The sequence below is a fragment of the Elephantulus edwardii genome, unplaced genomic scaffold (assembly GCF_000299155.1).
Source record: "Elephantulus edwardii isolate Elephantulus edwardi_28Jun2011 unplaced genomic scaffold, EleEdw1.0 scaffold00170, whole genome shotgun sequence".
Taxonomy (NCBI): domain Eukaryota; kingdom Metazoa; phylum Chordata; class Mammalia; order Macroscelidea; family Macroscelididae; genus Elephantulus; species Elephantulus edwardii.
The window spans coordinates 3575499-3597058 of NW_006399920.1; positions in this window are offsets into that span (position 1 = coordinate 3575499).

Genomic DNA, 21560 nt, shown 5'->3' on the forward strand with positions numbered 1-21560 from the left:
TGTCTCCTTGCTCTGTTCTAATGACAGCCTCTTGGTCCAAGTATAGGTTTCACATAATTTACCAAATCCTTGATAATTTTGGATATTGCAAAAAGCAAGCTTATTTTACTTTCTCTATTATGTGAGGTTTCAAAGTGCCATACCAAAAACAAGGAAAATATATTTATAAAATTATGGAGAAGAGTATTCAATGTACCCTGGACTGCCAAGAAAACAAACATTCATCCTGGAGAGGGTTAAAACAGGCTGCTCCTTGGAGGCAAGGATTCTGGGGCTTCGCCTGACATACTTTGGACATGTTGTAAGGAGAGACAGGTCTTTGGAGAGGGACATCATGCTGGGCAGAGTGGAGGGACAGCGCAGGAGGGGAAGACCCTCTATGAGGTGGATTGATTCAGTGACTGAGGTAATCGGGATGGATGTGTCAAAGGCAATGAGATTGGCACAGGATAGAGCAGGGTTTAGGGCTGTTGTACATAGGGTCACTATGAGTTGCAAGCGACTCAACGGCACATAACAATAACAATATTCATCATAATCTTATATTTAAACAAACAATGACAAAATCATGAAACAATCAAACTGGCAATAACAGCTGTGGTTGCGTTCCTTCAGGTCAAAACTGACTTGAAGCTGACCGTCCAGGGAGTTTCCAGAGGTGGTAAATTGCATGGGAGGAGATTGCTCTTCCTTATCCTGCAGAGCAACTGATGGATTCAAACCCCGTGTCTTTGGGATTTCAGGTCAACTTCTTACCACTAAGCCACCAGAGCGCCCTGATAATAGCAAAGGGATTATTAACTAAGTGATACACATATGTGCTAGAATGCTGTGCAATAATTAGAAATATTTTAATGTTACAAATATTTTTCATGTTGTAATACCAATTCAAAATGAATAGTATATAACTACATAAGCAGTATAGTCTCAAAGAGAGTAAAACATATAATAAAAGGGAAAATATTAATGTACTTTGTTGTAATATATACTTCTATTGGAAAACAATGCAAATTCTTACTCTTCACTATACCTTGCAATCTGTGAAGTTTTTATAAAACAGCCTGGAATACTAAAACCTGGACTTTATTCCTTTTTGCTTGAACCATCTGTTTCTATTAAAACTGAGCTAGCATATAATTTTTTTTTCTTTTTCTCAGTATGGAAAACTATCTTTGCGGGGAGGAAAGTATATCAATTTACAAATCAGTGTTGGTCACCTGTTTATAGCAACATTGTGTTCGGGCTCAATCATTCATGTACATGCCATGACTCAAAAACTATGCTGTTGTAATTTGTCAGGAGAATCTTTTATATTCCAATTACAATAGTCATATGTTACATACTTCATCAAGGCATTTGTATAGTGTCAAGGAGATGGAAACAGTTAAAGGATGCATTCTACTGTTAAGGTTGCTAGATCAAGTCTATCCAAAAACACCTTGGTAGACCTGTCAATACACTTCTGAAATATCAGCTACTGAAACCCTACTGAGTAAAGTTCTTCTCTTAACACACACGAGATTGACATGAATTGGAGTCAACCAAATGGCAACTGTTTGGTTTGATTTGATTTGATTTGATTTGATTTGATTTGATTTGATTTAGTCACTGAACATACTGCTCCAGAGAAAGTCTAAGGTAAGGCATCTTACCTCACTTTATTTCTAATATACCAGCCAATCATCCTAGTTAAATTATCAGTAACTATCAGTAACCAATCCGAAGAATTTTTACAATATAATTATAATGGCTTCTACAATTCTCAGTCTTGAGTCAAAGAATATTATTCCTTCAAAGAATAACCATCAGACTTCTGTGCAAGATGAAGGAGTAGGTAGATACCCATTCAGCTCCTCTGCGGCAAAGATGCCAGCAAACAAATAGAAATATCAAAATCAGTTATTACAGGTCAAAAACGGAAGAAAAATATGCAATAAGGAGACAGACGGAACACCGTACCTTAAAAGGCATAGTATGACGATTTTGAGCAGCTATATATATTTGCTGTAGGAACTGAATCAGTTGAAATGCTCACATCATAAGCTATCTGAAAGTAAAGTGCAAGGTTCTTCTGAGTTTTCTAAGTTCTGGCCCATGCCAGACCTCTACCACTTTGTATTTAACACGTTTATATGCACAGCTCTAAGATCACAGAGTCCCTCTAGAAACCAGTGGATTATCCTGTCCTTGGCCTACAGGCATCCCTCAGATTAGATGACTCAATGGCAAACAGCAAGGTTGCTTTACTGGACCCTGGTGGCAAAGTTCTCAGCAAGTTGAACTTCTAACCCAAAGGGCATGCTTCTCCGGTGGTTCAAACCCACTAGGAGAAAGATGACCAGTCTCCTTTTTTGCCACTTACAACTGAGAAACTCACTGGATGAATAGCTTTGAGTCAGTTTTGGTTCCATGGCAATGAGAAGGTGAAAAGGCTGTTTTGGCTAAGGGCTCATTATATAATCTTTAAGACAAACTCCTGAAAATTTGTTGAACTATTCCTTTTTCTTCTATGTTTCTCAAGGTTGAATTATAAATAATTATGACAGAAGAAGAATCAATGCTAGTTTTAGAAAAGAGTACTAAATATCTCATGGCATGCCAAAATAGCAAACAAGTCTGTGTTGGAGGAAGCGCAGTTGGGGTCCTTCTCAGAAGAAAATAAGGTGAAACTTCATCTCACATACTTCGGGCTTGGCATTAGGAGTGGCTAGTCCTTAGAAAAAGACATTATAATGAGCAAGGTACAGGGTCGGGGAAAGAGGAAGACTTTCACCAAGATGGATAGACACAGTAACTGTAGCAATGCACTCAAGTGATCAGAGATTATGAAAATGGTGCAGCTGAGGCCAAGTTTCAGACCTGGTGTTCATAGGGTCACTATGGGTGGAAATCAACTGGATAGCACCTAACAACAGTTTTTATATGCATATTACTGCAGACATTTTTTAAAAAGGAAAATTTTTAAGCCAAAATAATTTCTGCTTTATGGCAATAAATCCATGGAGTAGTTTATTTCTTGAGATATTAAAATAACTTTACACTCTCCATACCTTCTTAGGAATTCTGGTGGCCTACTTGCAAGAAGTTGTGCTGCAATCCTGAAGGTACATGGTTCGAGGCCACCAACTGCTCAATGGGAGAAAGATGGGCCTTCTCTTTTAGAGTGATTAACTGCCTTTGCCATAGGGTCAGCTATGGGTTGGTTCCAACTCTATGGTACACAGCAACATTCCTTCTTATACTGTTTGAAGACCAAAAAATGAAAGAAAATATATATTGCATATGGCACAGCAGAACCTTGGAATTTTTCAACACTGAAGTGCTTTTTTAAAAATCAAACTGTATTTCTATTACTCTTATACTTGAGGGTGGGGGTAAAGCTGTTCATCAAAAGCTGTGTACTCTAAAAGTAGAAAAAGCAGTGTAAAATCTTGAAATTTATGTGAATGTTTTAAAAATCAAAGTTGTATGTGTATACGTTTACCCACCTAGTACATAAAGCCTTGTCTAGTTCCCAAAACAGAATCTCTAGCCGCAAAGTTAATCAAATGTTATGGTGCTAAACAAAAAGAGAGTAGTTTGAACCCATTAGTTACTCTTCTGCTTCAGAAGAAAGATGGACACATGGTCTCCTCCTGCAAAGATTCACAGCCTCCGGAACCGAATGGAGTCTTGCCAACCATCGGAAGAGACTCAACAGAGAACGTCTGGTTTGTGAGCTTTATTTTAGGTTTTCCTTCTCCACTTCCCAAAGCACAAACTCTTCATCTCCCTCCTTGCTTTATAGCAGAAATACTGAGGAAATGTATGAGTTAATTTTAAGCATCAAGTTTAAGAAAGAAATTTTTGTTTCTGTTGAAATATCTTTAAGGGGGGAGGAATTAATAATTCTGAGTTGAAAACACTTAGATCTTTATTTTTTTTCTTTTTTTTACACTTAGATCTTTAGAGCACCATGAGTCCAATGTCCTAGTCTCATAATATAAAGAATATGTGATCTTTTTCTCGTTACCATAAACCTGTGTGTAATTAGATAACAGACTTTCAAGACAGAAAAGGCCCAGGAGAGCTGAAGGGGGAGCAAGCAACTTGGTTTCTGACTGCAACCAGTTGTACCCTGCCCAGCCTACTCCCATATTCTGGGAAGGAGTGCAGTATAACAGTAGATAGGGTTAAGGAAAAGAGAGTAAACAAGATTTTATTTTACTTCCAAAATCCAGCTTTCATTCAAAAGAGTATTCCTTTGGCTGCCATGGAGACCAATAAGGAAAATTATATTATATATAAGCTGTATATAAACTGAAACTGGACCAGAGAGCAAACATCTTTTTATTAAGCTGCATGAGAGAGAAGTTTACATTTTCTCTGCCACTGCAAAGGTTGTAGGTGTTTACAGAGGGAAATAAGAGGAAACAAGAACATATCCAGAACTATCTGAAAGCTTTTTATAGCAAGGGGAGCTATAGAGTAAGTAAGATGAACTATATATATAAATTCAGACACTCTGGAGGATGTAACTTTGGGAAGATGTGTACAAGTTAGTAGATGTCACCATGGACAGACACCAACAGATGATCTTACAACCTTACTTCACACTGTAACTATTTAAATGCCACTCCAAGTACAGGGGATGGGAAAGAAGGTACAGATGTTAATTAATTGCACTTAAATATCACTAGACAAAAAATTTAAGATCTTTGAGAGGAATGGGAATCCCAGAACACTTAACTCTGATCGTGTGAAACCTAATGTAGACCAAGAGATTGTCATACAAACAGAGCCAGGGGACACTACATGATTTAAAATGAAGAAGGCTGTGCATAAGGTTTGTACTCTCTCTCCATACCTTTGCAGTCTGTACGCTGAACAAATAATTTAAGAAGCTGGACTATATAAAGAAGAATGTGGCATCAGAATCAGAGGAAGACTCCTCAATAACTTACATTATGCAGATGACACAATCTTACTTGCTGAAACTGAGAAAGTCTTGAAGTTCTTGCTTTAAAAGATCAAACAAGGGGGAGCTCTGGTGGCCTAGTGGCAAGGAGCTGCAACTACAATCCCAGAGGCGTACAGTTCGAATCCACCAGATGCTCTGTCGGGGAAGGAGGGAAAATCTCCTCCTGTACCAGTCAGGTCTGATTTGACGGTACACTCACACAAAAATAATAAAATAAAATTTTAAAAAAAAGTTTAAAAGATCAAACAATACAACGTTCAACATGAATCGCATCTCAACGTCTAGGAAACAAAAATTCTTACCACCGGACTGATAAATAACATCTTCATAGATGGGACAAAAAATAAAACTGTCAACAACTTCATCTTGCTTGCATTAACAATCAACCTCCCGACACCAGTAGTCAGGAAATCACAAGATATATTGCCCTAGGAAAGCCTGCAGTCAAGGATCTCTCCAAATTATTGAGGAGCAGTGCTGTCACTTTGAAGACTGTTTTGTTTGTTATGTGCCGTCGAGTCGTTTGCGACTCATAGCGACCCTATGCACAACAGCCCTAAACCCTGCTCTATCCTGCGCCAACCGCACTGCCTCTGACACACCCATCCCGATTACCCCAGTCACCGAATCAATCCATCTCATAGAGGGTCTTCCCCTCCTGCGCTGTCCCTCCACACTCCCAAGCATGATGTCCCTCTCCAAGGACCCGTCCCTCCTGGCAACATGTCCAAAGTATGTCAGACGAAGCCCCAGAATCCTTGCCTCCAAGGAGTAGCTTGGTTTAATCCTCTCCAAGATGAATCTGTTTGTTTTCCTGGCAGTCCATAGTACATTCAGTACTCTTCTCCAGCACCACAGCTCAAAGGCATCAACTCTCCTTCTGTCCTCCCTAGTCATTGTCCAACTCTCTGATGCATAACAAGCGATTGCAAAGACCATGGCCTGTATCAGGCACACCTTAGTCTCCAGAGAGACACCATTGCTCTTGAATACTTTAGAGAGGTCCCTAACAGCAGACTTTCCCATCGCAATACGCTTTTTGATTTCCTGACTGCTGGTGCCAAGAGTGTTGACTGTGGAGCCGAGCAAACTGAAGCTGTGAACAATCTCAATCTCTTCGCCATCCATCCTGACGCTGCCAATTGGTCCAGTTGTGAGAATCTTTGTCTTCTTGACATTGAGCCTCAGTCCATACTGAAGGCTGCAGTCCTTGACCCTTCGCAGCAAGTGCATGAGGTCCTCCTTAGTTTCATCAAGCAGGGTTGTGTCATCTGCATAATGCAGATTGTTAATAGATCTTCCACCAATCCTGATGTCACAATTCTCCCCAGGTGCCTCTAATTCAGGCCATGGTCTTTTCAGTCACTTGCTGGGCTGTTGAAAGCTAGACAATAAATAAGATTGACAAGAAAAATTGATTGATACCTTTGAGCTGTAATGTCGAAAAGGGTACTGAATATATCACATGGACTGCCAAAAGAACAAACAAATGAGTCTTGGAGAAAGTACAGCCAGAGTATTCCTTGGAGGAAAAGGTGATAAAGCTTCATCTCACATACTTTGGGCATATTGCTAGAAGAGGCTGTTCCTTGAAGAGGAGCATTATACTTGGAAAGGTGGAGAATCAATGAAAAAGAGGAAGACCTTCAATGAGATAGATTGACACAGTGACTGCAGCAATGGGCTCAAGTATGTAGAGATTATGAGGATGGCACAGGATAGCACAGGGGTCAGAGCTGCTGTTGATAGGATTGCTATGAGTGGTTTTCCACTCAATGACACATAACAAGACAAATATTAATGAGCCTTGGAAGTGTATTGTTTTGTTGGTTGTAGATGTCATCCACTTGACTACGACTCATAGTGACCCTACTAACAACAGATAAAAACCTTGTTCTGTCCTGCACCAACCTCTCTATCTCCATCATGCTCAAGTTCAGTGTTATGGTCACTTTGCCAATCTGTTTCATTAAAGGTCTTCCTCTCTTTCACTGGCTTTTTACCTTTCCCAGCATGCTTGTTTAATGATGTTTCTTTTTCCCCCCCAAGGACTGACCCTTCCTGACAACATGTCCAAAATATAAGAGACAAAGTTTCACAATCTTTGCCTCTAAGAAGCACCTTAGTTGTACTGACTTCAAGACCAACTTGTATTTATTTGTGTGTGTGTGGCAGTCCACAAGATGTTCAATACTCTGAGCCAACACCATAATTCAAAGGCATCAATTATTCTTTGAGCCTCCTTAGTTACTGTCCAACTTTCATGTGCATAACGTGAATTGAATTGCATGGTTTGAGTTAGACACAAATGATTAATGCGCTCACCTGATAACTGAAAGATGGGAAGTGAGAGCCTGCTCAGAAACACCTTCAAAGGAAGACCTGGTGATTGAATTCTGAGAAACGCCATGGAAAGACCTACAGAGCACAGTCCCAATATGACATACAAGAGGATTTTAGGCTTTGAAATAAACACCATGGCAAGTAGGTTTTTTTGTAGCATAAGCCAAAATTAAAATGTCTATTATTAGCAAAAAAAAAAAAGTATACACTATCATGATAGATTGAGAAGAGATTGAGATTGTTAATACTTTCAGCTTGATTGGTTCCACAACCAACACTCTTGGTCCCAGTAGTGATGAAATCAAAAGATTAATTGCACCAGGAAACTATGGTATCAGGGACCTCTCCAGAATGCTAAAGAGCTCCAATGTCAGTCTAGAGACAAAAGTGTGTCTGATCTAGGTCATGTCCTTGCAATTACTCATCATGCATTAGACAGCTGTTCGATGACCAAAGAAGAATTGATACCTTTGAATTATAATGCTGGAGAAGAGTATTGAACATAACCATGAACTATAAGGAAAACTAACCCATCTTTTCTGGAGGATTTTGAAGTTCTATCTCATGTATTTTGGGCATGTTTCCAAGAGACTCTAGTCCTTAGAGAAGGACATCATGCTTAGAAGGGTGGAGGGATAGTGCAGGAGAGGAAGGCTCTGGAGAAGATGGATCAACACAGTAACTGGGGTAATGGTGGTAGGTTTGTCAGAGACAGTGAAATTGGCTCAGGATAGAGCAGACTTTAGAGCTATTGTGCATAGGATTGCTATGAGTTATGATCAATTTGACAGCTTATAACCACAACAACAACAACACAGAAAAAATTATAAAATGGCTTTTCTTGTACATCTAGACACATGACCTTTGAAATTCAAATATATTTGTTGTAATTTAAACATCTTAGGAAGAGTCTACTTAATGCTTATCATTGAGCAAATGAACAAAGCTCCGGCAAGGTTAAGAGATGTGCACAAACTGTCTTGTGCAATTTGTAACTGAGTAGAACCAGCATTCAGTGTCCTATTTCTAGTTTAAATTTCTTTATGCAACTTCACACTGACTCTGTCAATATAAAACATGTATTTGTACTTTTGCATATAATCAATTGAAAATATAAGCAGTCCCATGGGTACTGTGATTAGACTTAAGTAGGTTTGGCAGGTGGACAGTTATGACGTGACAGTTTGTTATCCTGGCCTTCAGTGAATATTAAAAATACACCATCTGGGTTTGGAAGAAATCTGTGCTTCTGGCTCTGCTGAAGGCAAGAAAAAGTACATTTGCACCCAGGGTTGAGTGGTAGAATTTCCACCTCTCAAGAAGTAGAAGGCTTTACTAATTTAGGATAACTAAAAATATACAGGTATAGTGTCCTTTCAATATTTTATCATCAATTTGTCTAACATATACTAAAAGTATGGTGAAAAATCATTCTAGGGTAAATGTGATTTCAAGTGTATTTTATTTAATGTGGCATATTTTTATAAGATAAATATATTGCATTAGAAAGAAATCATATTAGACCTAGGGTTCTATTCCAGACTAGTTTTTAATCTTTGCTTTTCAAGATAAATGCTTTGATACATGCAACTTTAAAATGTTACTGTTCATCTTATTGTTACTTTGTGATTGGACTCTTTGTACTCTTGACTTTTTGCTATAAATGTCATCCCTTTGTCATCAAAGCATGTGTTAAATATCTTATTTATTCTAAGACTAAAAGTTTCATTTCTTTTCTTAGAAAAGAAACAATATGTCTAGTAAGATTTCCTTCTAATGCAAGAGGAACAAAAATATGTATTAGAGGAAGAACATGATGTTCCTTATAGGCAAGGATGGTAAAATCTCATCTCACACTTTGGGCATGTTGTTAGAGCGGTCAGTCATCTGAAAAGAAGATCATGCTGGGGAAGGTGGAGGGTAGAAGAAAGAGAGGAAGATTTCCAACAAGATGGATTGACATAAGTGACTGTAGGAACAGAATTGAACATATCAGAGATTGTCAGAATGGCACAGGAAAGCACATGCTTCAATTCTATTGTTCGTAGGGTTACTATCAGTTCTAGCTACCACTCTATGGCACCTAACAACATTCGCAAAATATCTAATAAGCTGGGTTTTTTAATATTCTTATGTGTTTTATGTCACTAAAAAACTATGGCAAAAGTACAACTCTGAGAAGAATGGGAATACCAGAACATTTAATGATGTTTAGACTAAACCTTTACCTAGACCAAGAAATTGTAGTATGAATAGTAGAGGAACACTTCAGGGTTTTAAATCAGGAAAGGTATCTGTGAGTGCTGTATCTTTATTTCTACTCAATTTGTATGTTGAGCAAATCATCCGAGCAGCTAGACTCTATGAAAAAGGATATGGCATCAGGATTGGAGAAAGACGCATCAACAATCTATGCTATGGAGAGGGCACAACCTTCCTTTAAACACTTATTTCAGAGAATCAGAGACTACAGGCTTCAATATGGTTTGCATTTAAAAATGAAGACAAAAATCCCCACCACTGAATCTATAGACAAACTTATGATAGACAAAGAACAGATTGAAATTTTCGGTGATTTCACCTTACTTGGATCCACAATCAAGTCCCTTGGTGCCAGCAGTCAGGAAATCAGAAGAGGTATTGCATTGGATAATTCCACGGCAGGGACCTCCCAAATTATTGAGAAGCAATGATGGCATTTTGAAGACTGGGTTGCAACTGATTCAGGCCATAACCTCTTCAATTGCTTTCTATGCACCTAATAAATGGACAATGAATAAGGATAGCAGACGAAGAATACCTTTGAGTTCAGGTGTTGGAGAAGAGCACTGAATATCCCATGGACTTTAAAAACAAACAAACAAAAACCTTCAAAAAAACTCCAAACAGATAAAGCTTGGGAAAAAAAAGTGCAGCCAGTGTGCTTCTTAGAGAAGGATGGTGAAATTTTATTTCACATAATTTGAACATATTACTAGGACAGGTTATTCTTGGGGAGAGGATATAATACTTAGAAAGGTGGAGAGAGGGTCAGGAAAAGAGAGGAAGACCCTCAATGAAATGGATTGACACTGTAATTATCAGCAACTGGCTCAAGTGTGTCAAAGATGATAAGGATGGCACAGGATATGACAAGGTTCAGATCTGTTGTTCATAATGTCACTACAAGTTGTACTTGACTCAGTGGCACCTAATAACAACAGCAGGTTTACTGACATGATATGGTGAAATAATAGCCTTCATTTTGCCACTGTTATAAAGCTTTATATATATGTAAATATATAATCTGTTACACAGGCTTTCTAAAATTGATAATTTTTTTCTTTTCTTAGCATTATCCTTTGATTGAATTACCCTTTGGAATATACATAAATAATTTATCTGTTTTGCCCATTAATGACAAAGACTAAATAAAATGGAGTAGACATTAGTGAATTTTATATTCAAAGTATAAAATCAATGAAGTATAAATTACTAAAAAAAGGGTAATGAATGGTACTGGGAATAGAATGATATTGACAGGTTTATTAATCCTTTTTATTTTGAAGATTAATTTTAAAGTAGACAGAATTAAACCCTTCCAAAGTCAAACAAGTAATATTCTACACATAGATAAGTCCATTTTATTTTAAAGTAAAACTATCTTCAGTATAAAATTTTAAAACATTTGTAAGTACAAACTGCTAATAAATACAGGGTAACAATACTTCACCACAATTTCACAGAGGGAAGCATAAGTTATATCATTCAAAAGATCTGTGACAAGATAACTGGTTCCTACTATGGAACTAAAAGAAATATCACAGAAATAAGAGAGAAGTGAGGCATATCTGTCATTATTTTTATTGGCATGACATGGTGCCAAAAGAGTAGAGTGACATGGTGCCTTTAAATGTTAGTGATAAAAGTGAAGTCAGTATTACTAAGGAAGTCCCCTCCAGGGTGCAATGGTCTAAAATAAAGCCTTGAAGATATGTCTATGTTGTTTTTAGGTGCCATTTGAGTAAGAGCCGACACATAGTGACCCTACATACAATAGTAAGGAATCATATCTAATCCTCAACATCCTCACAATTGTCGTTGTGCTTGTGTCTACTGTTCCAACCACTCTACCCGCACAGGCACTTGTTGTCACTAAAGGTTGAATTTGAGCATCTTTATTACACATTTATTACATTTTATAAGAAACATGTAAGCTGAAAAATTACTAGGGATGATAGAAGAATTGATGCCTTTGAGCTATAGTGCTGGAGAAGAGTATTGAATATACCATGGACTGCTAGGGGAACAAACAGGTTCACCCTGGAAAGGATGAAGCCAGTCTGCACTTTGGAGTCAAGGACTCTGAAGCTTCATCTGACATACTTTGGGCATGTTGTAAGGAGGGACCAGTCCTTGGAGAGGGAAATCATGCTTGGGAGGGTGGAGGGGACAGCACAAGGAGAGGAACATCTTAAGTGAGATGGATTGACTAAGAGTCTGGGGTAATGGGGGTAGGTGTGTCAGAGATAATAATATGAACTCAGGAGAGAGCAGGTTTCAGACCTGTTGTACATAGGGTTGCTATGAGTCAGACACAAGCAACTTAATCGCACATAACAGTAAACAAGAAGCATGGAGAAGAATTCTGTTTTTAAGTAAGATATGGGGATTTTTAAAAAAAATAAGTAAAGAAAACTCATTGTCATCAAGTTTGAACAAAGTCATCGCTGACTCTCCTGCAGGTTTTCTCTCAAGAGACTGTAAATCACATGGGAGGAGATTGCCCCTCTTTATCCTGTTGAGCTGCCTCTAGCGTTTTATGGTAGTTTATAATACATCAAAACCCCCATTGCATAAAAGCAAAAACATAAATAACAAAATAAAACTTGTTGTTGTTGTTATGTGCCGTCGAGTCGCTTACGACTCATAGCGACCATATGTAAAACAGCCCTAAACTCCCCTCTGTCCTGTGCCAATCGCACCGTCTCTGACACTCCCATCCCAATTATCCCAGTCACTGAATCAATCCACCTCATAGAGGGCCTTCCTCTCCTGCGCTGTCCCTCCACCCTCCCAAGCATTATGTCCTTCTCCAAGGACCGGTGTCTCCTCACAACATGTCCAAAGTATGTTAGACGGAGCCTCAGAATCCTTGCCTCCAAGGAGCCACCCGGTTTAACCCTTTCCAGGACAAATCTGTTTGTTTTCCTAGCAGTCCATGGTATTCTCAATACTCTTCTCCAGCACCACAGCTCAAAGGCATCAATTCTCCATCTATCCTCCTTGGTCATTGTCCAACTCTCTGATGCATAACAACTGTTTGGGAAGACCAAAGCCTGTATCAGACACACCTTAGTCTCCAGAGAGACACCATTGCTCTTCAGTACTTTGGAGAGGTCCCTAACAGCAGACTTTCCCATGGCAATGAACCTTTTGATTTCCTGGCTGCTGGTGCCAAGACTGTTGACTGTGGATCCAAGCAAACTAAAGCTGTGTACAATCTCAATCTCTTCACCATCCATCCTGATGCTGCCAATTGGTCCAGTGGTGAGAATCTTTGTCTTCTTGACATTGAGCCTCAATCCATATTGTAGGCTGCAGTCCTTGAACCTCTGCAGTAAATGCATGAGGTCCTCCTCAGTTTCAGTGAGCAGGGTTGTGTCATCTGCGTAACGCAGGTTGTTGATAAATCATCCACCAATTTTCTTTTCACATCTAGAAGATAGATGTGAAATAAAACTTAACTTTAAAAATATCAGAGATAACTCTACAAGGATATAATGAACTATGTTCACAAAGGGAACATCTAAATCCTAAAAAAGTATGAGCTCTTCCTAACTTTCAATCACTTTACCTTCATGGAATTCATCAAAAGCCATATAATACAACTTACAAACACTTACCTGAAAGTCAGGAGGGTCCTGATTTTTAAAAACAATACAGTGCATATACCCTACATCTGTTACATAGGATATGAAGCAGTAATCCTTGGTCCAATGTATTAAAATTTCTACAATATAATGCATGATAAAGATTATTAATAACCTTTCACCAAAGCATGTCAGGTTTTACTTTGGTTGAATAAACAAAAGAAAGAAAGAAAAAAAGTCATTTCGTGCTTTAAAATTGTTGTTTGATGTTTTGTTTGGGATTGTAGGCAATACATAGTTTTATTCTTTTTGCTTATTGATTACCTGACTGCAGCCACTAAAATATAAGTACCATAAAGGTGTTGGTTGTTGTGTACTGCCAAGTCGGTACCGATCCATAGCTGACCTTCTGACCAGTTTTCAGAGGAAGTTAATTGTATGGGACTGCAGTGCAGCTTCTTACCACTAGGCCACCAGAGCTCCCTTCCATGAAGATAGATTTCCTTTTTTATTTTGAAAAACTGTTATGTGCCTGAAGCCTAGAACAGTGTATGTCCCTTAAGAAGCTTCCAATAAACTAATGGATAATGATTTGTAATAAGCATGCCTAGGAAGAATAAACAGAGTTCCCTCATCAACCACAAGATAAATCTGAGTACCATTTACCAGTATTGCATCATGAGTTCCTGAAGATGTTTTCAGCTCAGCAGATTCTGGGGTGTTAAGAAGTCAAAAGCAGTCATATACATGGAGACAAGAAAAACTGCAAATACTTTAACGTGGACAGAGCCTCGAGAAAAGATAAAATGAAATTTCTTACAGTTCTTACTTGAAAAGGGAAAAATAGTTTGCTTATAAAAATGGCTTCTATAAGAGCTCTTCGTTTAAAACACATAACCTTTTTCTGGGAAATGGTAGTTCATAAAAAGAATAGGTTCAAATGTTTATGTGAAAAATACAAAAAAAACAGAGGTCATTCTAATACACAAATATATACTAACAGCCCATTTGGCAAGAGAAAATAGGGAAAAAAGAATATAAGGTTTAGATTGCATCCCATTTAAAATACATTTCTTAAAACTAAATATCTCAGCTTATCATGATATTGCAATCTTGGCATTGAGTAAGATCTTAGAAGGTCATATAGAGCTTTGGCCTAAATCATCTGGGAAAGAGCTGTTGAGAAAGCAATTTTTAAAGCATTTAAATTAACAGTTTGTAAACCCCTATCAGTCAACAAACGATCATTTTCCCTTATGAGATGTCTTGGAGTTTATTAGGTCTTGTGCCAGGATAACCCAAATTAAGACAATGTTGCTGACATTGTCCGTGATATTACCATAAAACTGCAAGATTCTTTGTGGGGTGTTTTTAGGAATATAAGAACTGCAAGAGAATCATTACTAGAGAGTAAATTTACTTATTCAGTACTAAGAATTGAGACAGGGGAAAAAAAGGAGTGTGAACAGTTATAAATGTGAACAGAATCTTTAGGATTTGATCAGAACTTTCAATGATATTCAGAGCAGGAATGGATATAACCTATTGGAATGATGTTTGTCAATAAAAGGATTAGTCTACACAAAGTTAGTACCCCAAACAAGAGTACAGTAGATCAAACTAAAAGTAGCACTCCACTTAAGTCTCAAGCATGGGCAGAATGGAGAGGAATTACTGTAGATTGAAAATCTGGAATCCCCCAGATTCTCCCAGGTTTTGTTACAGAGCTTTGTTCATGCTTTACAACCTTGTTAGTTAAGGTTGTATTCAACAATTAAGTCATGTACTCTATTTGCCAATGAAGACTACACTGGCTTTGAAGAGAATCCAATGGAGAAAAGATAGCTATAGCTTTATCAACCTTGCATAAACCACATTTGAGTCTGCCTGTCCATATTTTCAAATAGTAAACAGTGTTTGTGAATATACTACCAGTGTTTTATACTCTGATATAAGGTCTTTTGTTTTTTTCCAAGGGAGAAAACTTGCACTGGAAAAAGCCAAAGCAATATATAGCAATAAAGATAAAAAAATAAATAAAACAAAGCAACAAAGTCTTCGGATTTGATTAGTCTAAACCCAAAACAATACTTACTGCCTTAATAATCACAAGCTGTTATTGTTGGTAGATGCTTTTGAGTCAATTACTACTCATAGTGACTTCATGGACAATGGATCTGAACTCTGTACCATCTTCCTCAACTCTGCTACACTTGAACCCAATGTTACACTGCCTGTGCCATTCCATCTCATTGAGGGTTTTCCTCTCTTTCAATGACCCTCCACTTTTCTAAACATGATGTCTTTCTCCAAAGACCAGCTCTTCTAACAACACGTGAGATGAAGCTTCACCATTCTTACCTCCAAGGAAAACATTGACTTCACTTTCTCCAAAAAATATTTTTGCTTGTTCTTATGGAAATCTATGGGATATTAAGTACTCTTCTCCAAAATCACAATTCAAAGGCATTGATAATTTTTCTGTCATCCTTAGTCATTGTCCAACTTTCAGATGCATAACAATTTGGAAAAAAAACATGACTTTTAACTAGATGATCATAGCAGAAGGTATAAATTCTCAAAATCTTAATATAAATCAGATAATTAGAGGTGAAGTCAATAAAGACTCAGAATAGTGGCAGGCATATAGTATAAGGAGTTCGGTATGTATTAGCCATTTCTTTTTTTATTTTATTAATGTTAATGCACATTTACATAGATTTGGATTTCCATTCATTCATTGTTGCATTTTTCTCCCTGCTCACCTTTCCCCTCCCCAGTTCATTCTTCTCTTTGAAAAGTAAAAGAAAAATTCCTTCATTGTTATACAATCCCCCCCGTCCCTGCACACCCAGTACACTCCACTATGCAACCTTCATTCTGCACTCTTGTCATAACCATAATACCCAATCTGTCCTCTCCCTCACTGTTTAAATGCAGTATACATGATTTATCAAATTTTTCCTCAGTCTCACCCCAACCCTGATGTCAGTCCCATTCTGTAACAGTGGCACTATGCAGTATTTATCCTTTTGTGACTGAGATATTTCCTTCAGCATAATGTCTTCCAAGGTCACCCATTTTGAATAATATTACAAGAGTTCCTTGTTTTTCAATGCAGCATAGTATTCCATTTTGTGAATATACCACAGTTTCTCTATCCATTCATTTGTTGATGGGCACTTAGGTTGTTGTCAACTCTTTGCTATTGTGAACAAAGCAGCAATAAACATGGGTATGCATATATCTGCCTGGGTGGCAGTTATGGTGTCTTTAGGGTATATTCCCAGTAGAGGAATTTCTGGGTCAAATGGTATTTCTAGTTGCAAGTTTTTGAGAAAGCACCATACAGACTTCCATAGTGGTTGCACCATTTTACACTCCCACCAACAGTGAATAAGGGTTCCAGTTTCTCAGCAACCTTGCCAGCATTTGTTGCTTGCTGTTATGTTAAATTTTGCTATTCTTACTGGGTTGAGATGATCTCTCATAGTTGTTTTGATTTGCATCTCTTTAAGAGCTAAGGATTTTGAGCATTTCTTCATGTATTTGTTGTATTAGCCATTTCTTAATAGCATTATCACTACAGATCATCTCTACCATCTAGTATTGTTCAAGAAAGTTAATTATAGCAATCAATAGGCATTGCAAGATTTAACACCAAAATACTACTGATAAAATTGGAACTATTTTGTTATTTAGTAGTGTTACATAATTCTGTACTTCATAATAAAGCTTATTTTTAAATGGCATTTTTTGCTACTATGCAATGAACATACAGAAATCAACTTAACAAAACACATAAACATAGAGAAAACAAAAAATATATTGCAAATGGTCCAAAAGAAAACATCATAATAAATGGAGAGAAATGAGAGAGATTGTAAAGGATTTCATATTGCTTAGATTCACATCACAACCCATGGAAGCAATAGTAAAGAAATAAAAGAATGTATTGCATTGGGCAAATATTCTGTTAAGGACCTCTTTAAAGTGCTAAAGAGTAAAGATGACCCTTTAAAGACTAAAGTGTTCCTAATTCAACCTATGGGAATTTCAATTGTCTCATATGCAGTTGAATAAGGAATGTCTAAGAACTGATGCCTTTGAATTCGGATGTTGAAGAAAAGTTTTGAATAGATCATGAACCCCTAAAAGAAAAAAAAATTGTCTTAAATGCAACCAAGTGCTCTTTAGAGAAAAGGATGGTGAGACATGGTTTTACATACTTTGGACAAGCCTTCAGGAGGGGTCAGATTTAACATCATGAATGTAAAAAGTAAAAAGTCAAAGAAAGAGAAGAATTTCCACGAGATAGGTTGATAGGTGACTGTAACAATAAGCCTAAGAACAGCAAAGACTTTAAGGATAAGGCAGTTTTTGTCAAACCGTTTTACACAGCGTCACTATGAGTCAGAGCTGATTTGGTGTCACCTAACACCAAACTCCGCAAGCAGTTTGAGGCCACCAGCTGCTCTGCAGGAGAAGGATAAGCAAACGTCTTCCATGAGATTAACAGCCTCTGTAAACAACCTGGAGGGTCAGCTATGGGTCGGTTCTGATTTGATGGTACACAACAACAATTTAACATAGATCTGTGTCTCCATCAGGTCCTGTCTATAACTATCTTGTAACATTGAGCACTTACTGGTTTGCCTTGTTCAACCTCATGGAGTCACACGCTGAACTGGTGTGGTGACTGACAATTTCATCATAGCCAAGATTTTGAGGATGGTGCGGGCATGGGCCAGGTTTCCATCTGTTGCATAGAGTTGGAAATTCTGAGGATGGTGTGGAGTTGGATCTAGTTTCCATTGGTTACACAGGTTGCTGTGAGTAGGAATTAACTTGATGGCACCTAACAGCAATGACAATAATGCCAAGAAAAAGGAGCTTTGGTTGTTTACTGTGTAAAGTGTCAGACTACTATCCTAAATGTCAGAAGTTCAAATCCAACAGCTTTTGAGGGAAAAGATGGACAGTCTCCTCTCATAAAAGATTTCGAGCTTCCAAAACTCAATGAAGGGTCACAGTGGGTCAGATTCAGTTTGACCCCTGTGAGCATTTTAATTTCATGCAATGAAAAGATAAATGAATCCCCACTGTTCCATATTTTGGAGCATGCTACATAAAGTAATGAGTAGGTGAAGCAGTCTGTTCATAAGTCAATCTCTGTAGACCTACATGTCATCCTTCATGACTTGCCAATGCTCATGCAAAATTTGGGAAATTATTGTTATATTAGAGTAAATGGATAATTTAAGTAATTGAGATGGAGAGGAGGTTGCTACAAATACAGACAACCTCTTACTCCATCCTTTTAAAATACACTAACATTCTTAAATGTTAAATCTGGATATTTCTCTAATAAACATCATCATCTTCTGAAGAGTGGATAAATAGGCTCCAGTTTTACTTTATTTGTAGAAACAAATTTAGCTTTTAGGACTGGAAAATTCTGGAACTTGAGCACATTAGATTGCCTAAAATTTTCAATTTGACACTGTTAGATATAGGACATGTCTTACCCAATAAGATGCAAACATCCTTCTGAGTAAAATAAAGAATCAGCTAGCAGCAACAGAGCATGCCTCATCCAGTCAGAAGTTCTGCACCCCTCTATTTGCCTGAGGACCTCAGAAGTTGATATTATATGCAGGACAACACATATTTTGTCAGACAGTGCCAATAGCATACACCTTATAAGAATAAATCCTGTTGTTTTCAAACACTGCATGTTAAATAATCCTTTTCACAAGATGGATTAACAATATAAATTCAATAAAAAATACAACAATACTAATAATTGGTCGCATTATTTTATAGATAATTCTTATAGAGTCAATGCTAACAAAAGGAAAATCAAGCAAAAGTTTACAATAGTTACATGACAGCAAAGTGCATTGGACAGAGACTGAGGAAATTGTACAAATATCCATTTCTTTTTATTCAGTATTGAGCCCTCATGGTCATGTCTGTAAGAAGTTGCACTAATAACCCAAAGGCCACAACTCTTTAAGGATCCACTAGCAGCTCAGCTGGAGAAACAACAATTTCCTTCCATGTGATTTACAGCCTCAGAATACCCCCTGGAGGGTCAGTTTCTGAGTTGGTTCTGACCCAACAGCAATGAGGTTTCTTTACTTTTATTTTTGTTGTGTATCATCGACCCATAGCTGACACTCCAGCAGGTTTTCAGAGGCAGTTAATTGCAAGGGAGGAGATTGCCCACCTTTCTCCCACGCAACAGCTGGTGACCTTGAACCTCATGTCTTTGGGATTGCAGTGCAGCTTCTTGCCACCAGCTCTCCTATTCAGTTTTACTCAATGCATTTAGCAATAATTAGAGACTACTTTTGTTGTTGTTAGCTGCCATCTAGGTGACTCCAACATATATCATAGAACCCCTATGTGCAACATAATGAAAACTCTGTCCTATTCTGCACATATGTTGTTTTATGTGCCATCAAGTCTCATAGTAACCATGGGGGCAATGGCTCTGAATCTTGCCCTATCTTGAGCCATTCTATCTCTGACTCACTTGACTCATCTGCAAGAGTCAATCTTTCTGATTCAGGGTCTTCTCTCTTGCACTGACTTTTTATCCTTCTAAGCATAAAGTCCTTCTCCAATGACTGGGCCCTCCTGACCACATATCCAAAGTATCTGAGACAGAGTTTCAAAATCCTTGCTTCTAAAAAGCAATCTAGTTTCACTTTCTCAAGAACATATCTTTTAATTCTCTTGGCAGTCTATGGTATGTTCAATACTATTCTCCAGTACCACAATTCAAAGGCATCAATTCTTTCGTCATCTTAGGTCTTTGTCCAGCTTTCTGATACATAAAAAGTAATTGCAAAGACAAGGCTAAGATCAGGTGCACCTTAGTCGCTAGACTGACATCATTGTTCCTTAGTACTCTGAAGAAGTCGTTGATAGCAAATTTTCAAAATGCAACTTATCTTTTGATGTCCTGACTCCTGGTGCCAAGGATGTTGATTACAGGTCCAAACAAGATGAAATTATTAACAATTTCAATTTTTTCTCCTCTATCATGATGCTTCCTTTTAGTTCAATAGTGAGGATTGTTGTTTTCTTACAGCAAGCACCTCAGTTCCTCCTCAGTTTTGGCCAGCAAGCTTGTGTTATCTGAATAATGCAGGTTGTAGAAACTAGAAATTACAAAGAAATATTACTTCCCTGTATAGCTGCATGCTTTTTGAGGAATAGTCTTATGAATTAATAAGATGAGGTAGAAAATAATATAATTTCTACAATTTCTGTAAATTTTAGCTCCTATTATCTATTTAGCACTGTAGGATATGATAAAAGCAGGTGTCCCTGGGTGGATATGAGCCTCTCATCTTTTAGTTAGTAGCCGACTATTTAATTTGTACTATCAATAACAGCTTATTCCATGCTGTGCTCTTTCCATGACAGTACTAAGTCACCTACAAGCAGGATATACTGAAAAAGAATTTTTTTTAAATATAAAGTACATTTTTCTATTGAGTCTATCACCATGCTGCTTAAAGTTACTTAAGTTTGATCTCATATTAAACTTTCGTGCACAATTTTCTCCACCTCACAACTTATTCGAAGTCTCAGGATCAATTCAGAGCAACTGAAACCAAATTCTTTCATCTACAGCAGAAAAACCTGCTTTTGAATTGGTCAGAAGCACAAAGGGATCCTGCTGTGGGCCAACAGGACTGATATATCAAAGCAAAACCAATTAGCATGACGTTCTTCCTTCCATGCATTTGGATAAGAAACTGATTGCTTCCAGCTTTTTTAGCTGTAAGAACAGGGCGATTAATAACTTTACAAACCTCAGAATTGTATAGATGTCTGAACTTGAGAAAAATAGCATATCATACTTATCAATAATAACAGAGACTAGGGTTTATCATTACATTCAGGTACATTAAGCAGCAGTGTTTTGTGAATATTGAACAGAACACCCTAGAGAAGCCATGGGTAGTTTCAGCTCTCTCATTTGCCATGATTTAGGGCTCTGCGATTTCCGAAAAGTATAGAGTGTACGTTCTTTATCAAAATAATAAATAGATCACATGAATTTTTAAAGCAAGAGCATTTAGATAAAAGGTAGCCATATTTACTGGACTAATGACCAGCATAAAAACCATTAGAGCCTTGAGTCAATTAATGAGGATAAGTTGTAACTTGAAACAGATTCATTTCAAAAAATAAAGTAAAAAGAAATGTCATCTTTTCCAAACACTTATTATTAGGGAACCTAAACTATGTCAACTATAACAAAAAGCTCACAAACAGCAGAAGATAAACTAGACTGCATTGAAAAACAAGGAACTCATGCAATATTATTCAAAATGGGTGAACCTGGAGGACATTATGCTGAGTGAGGTATCTCAGTCACAAAG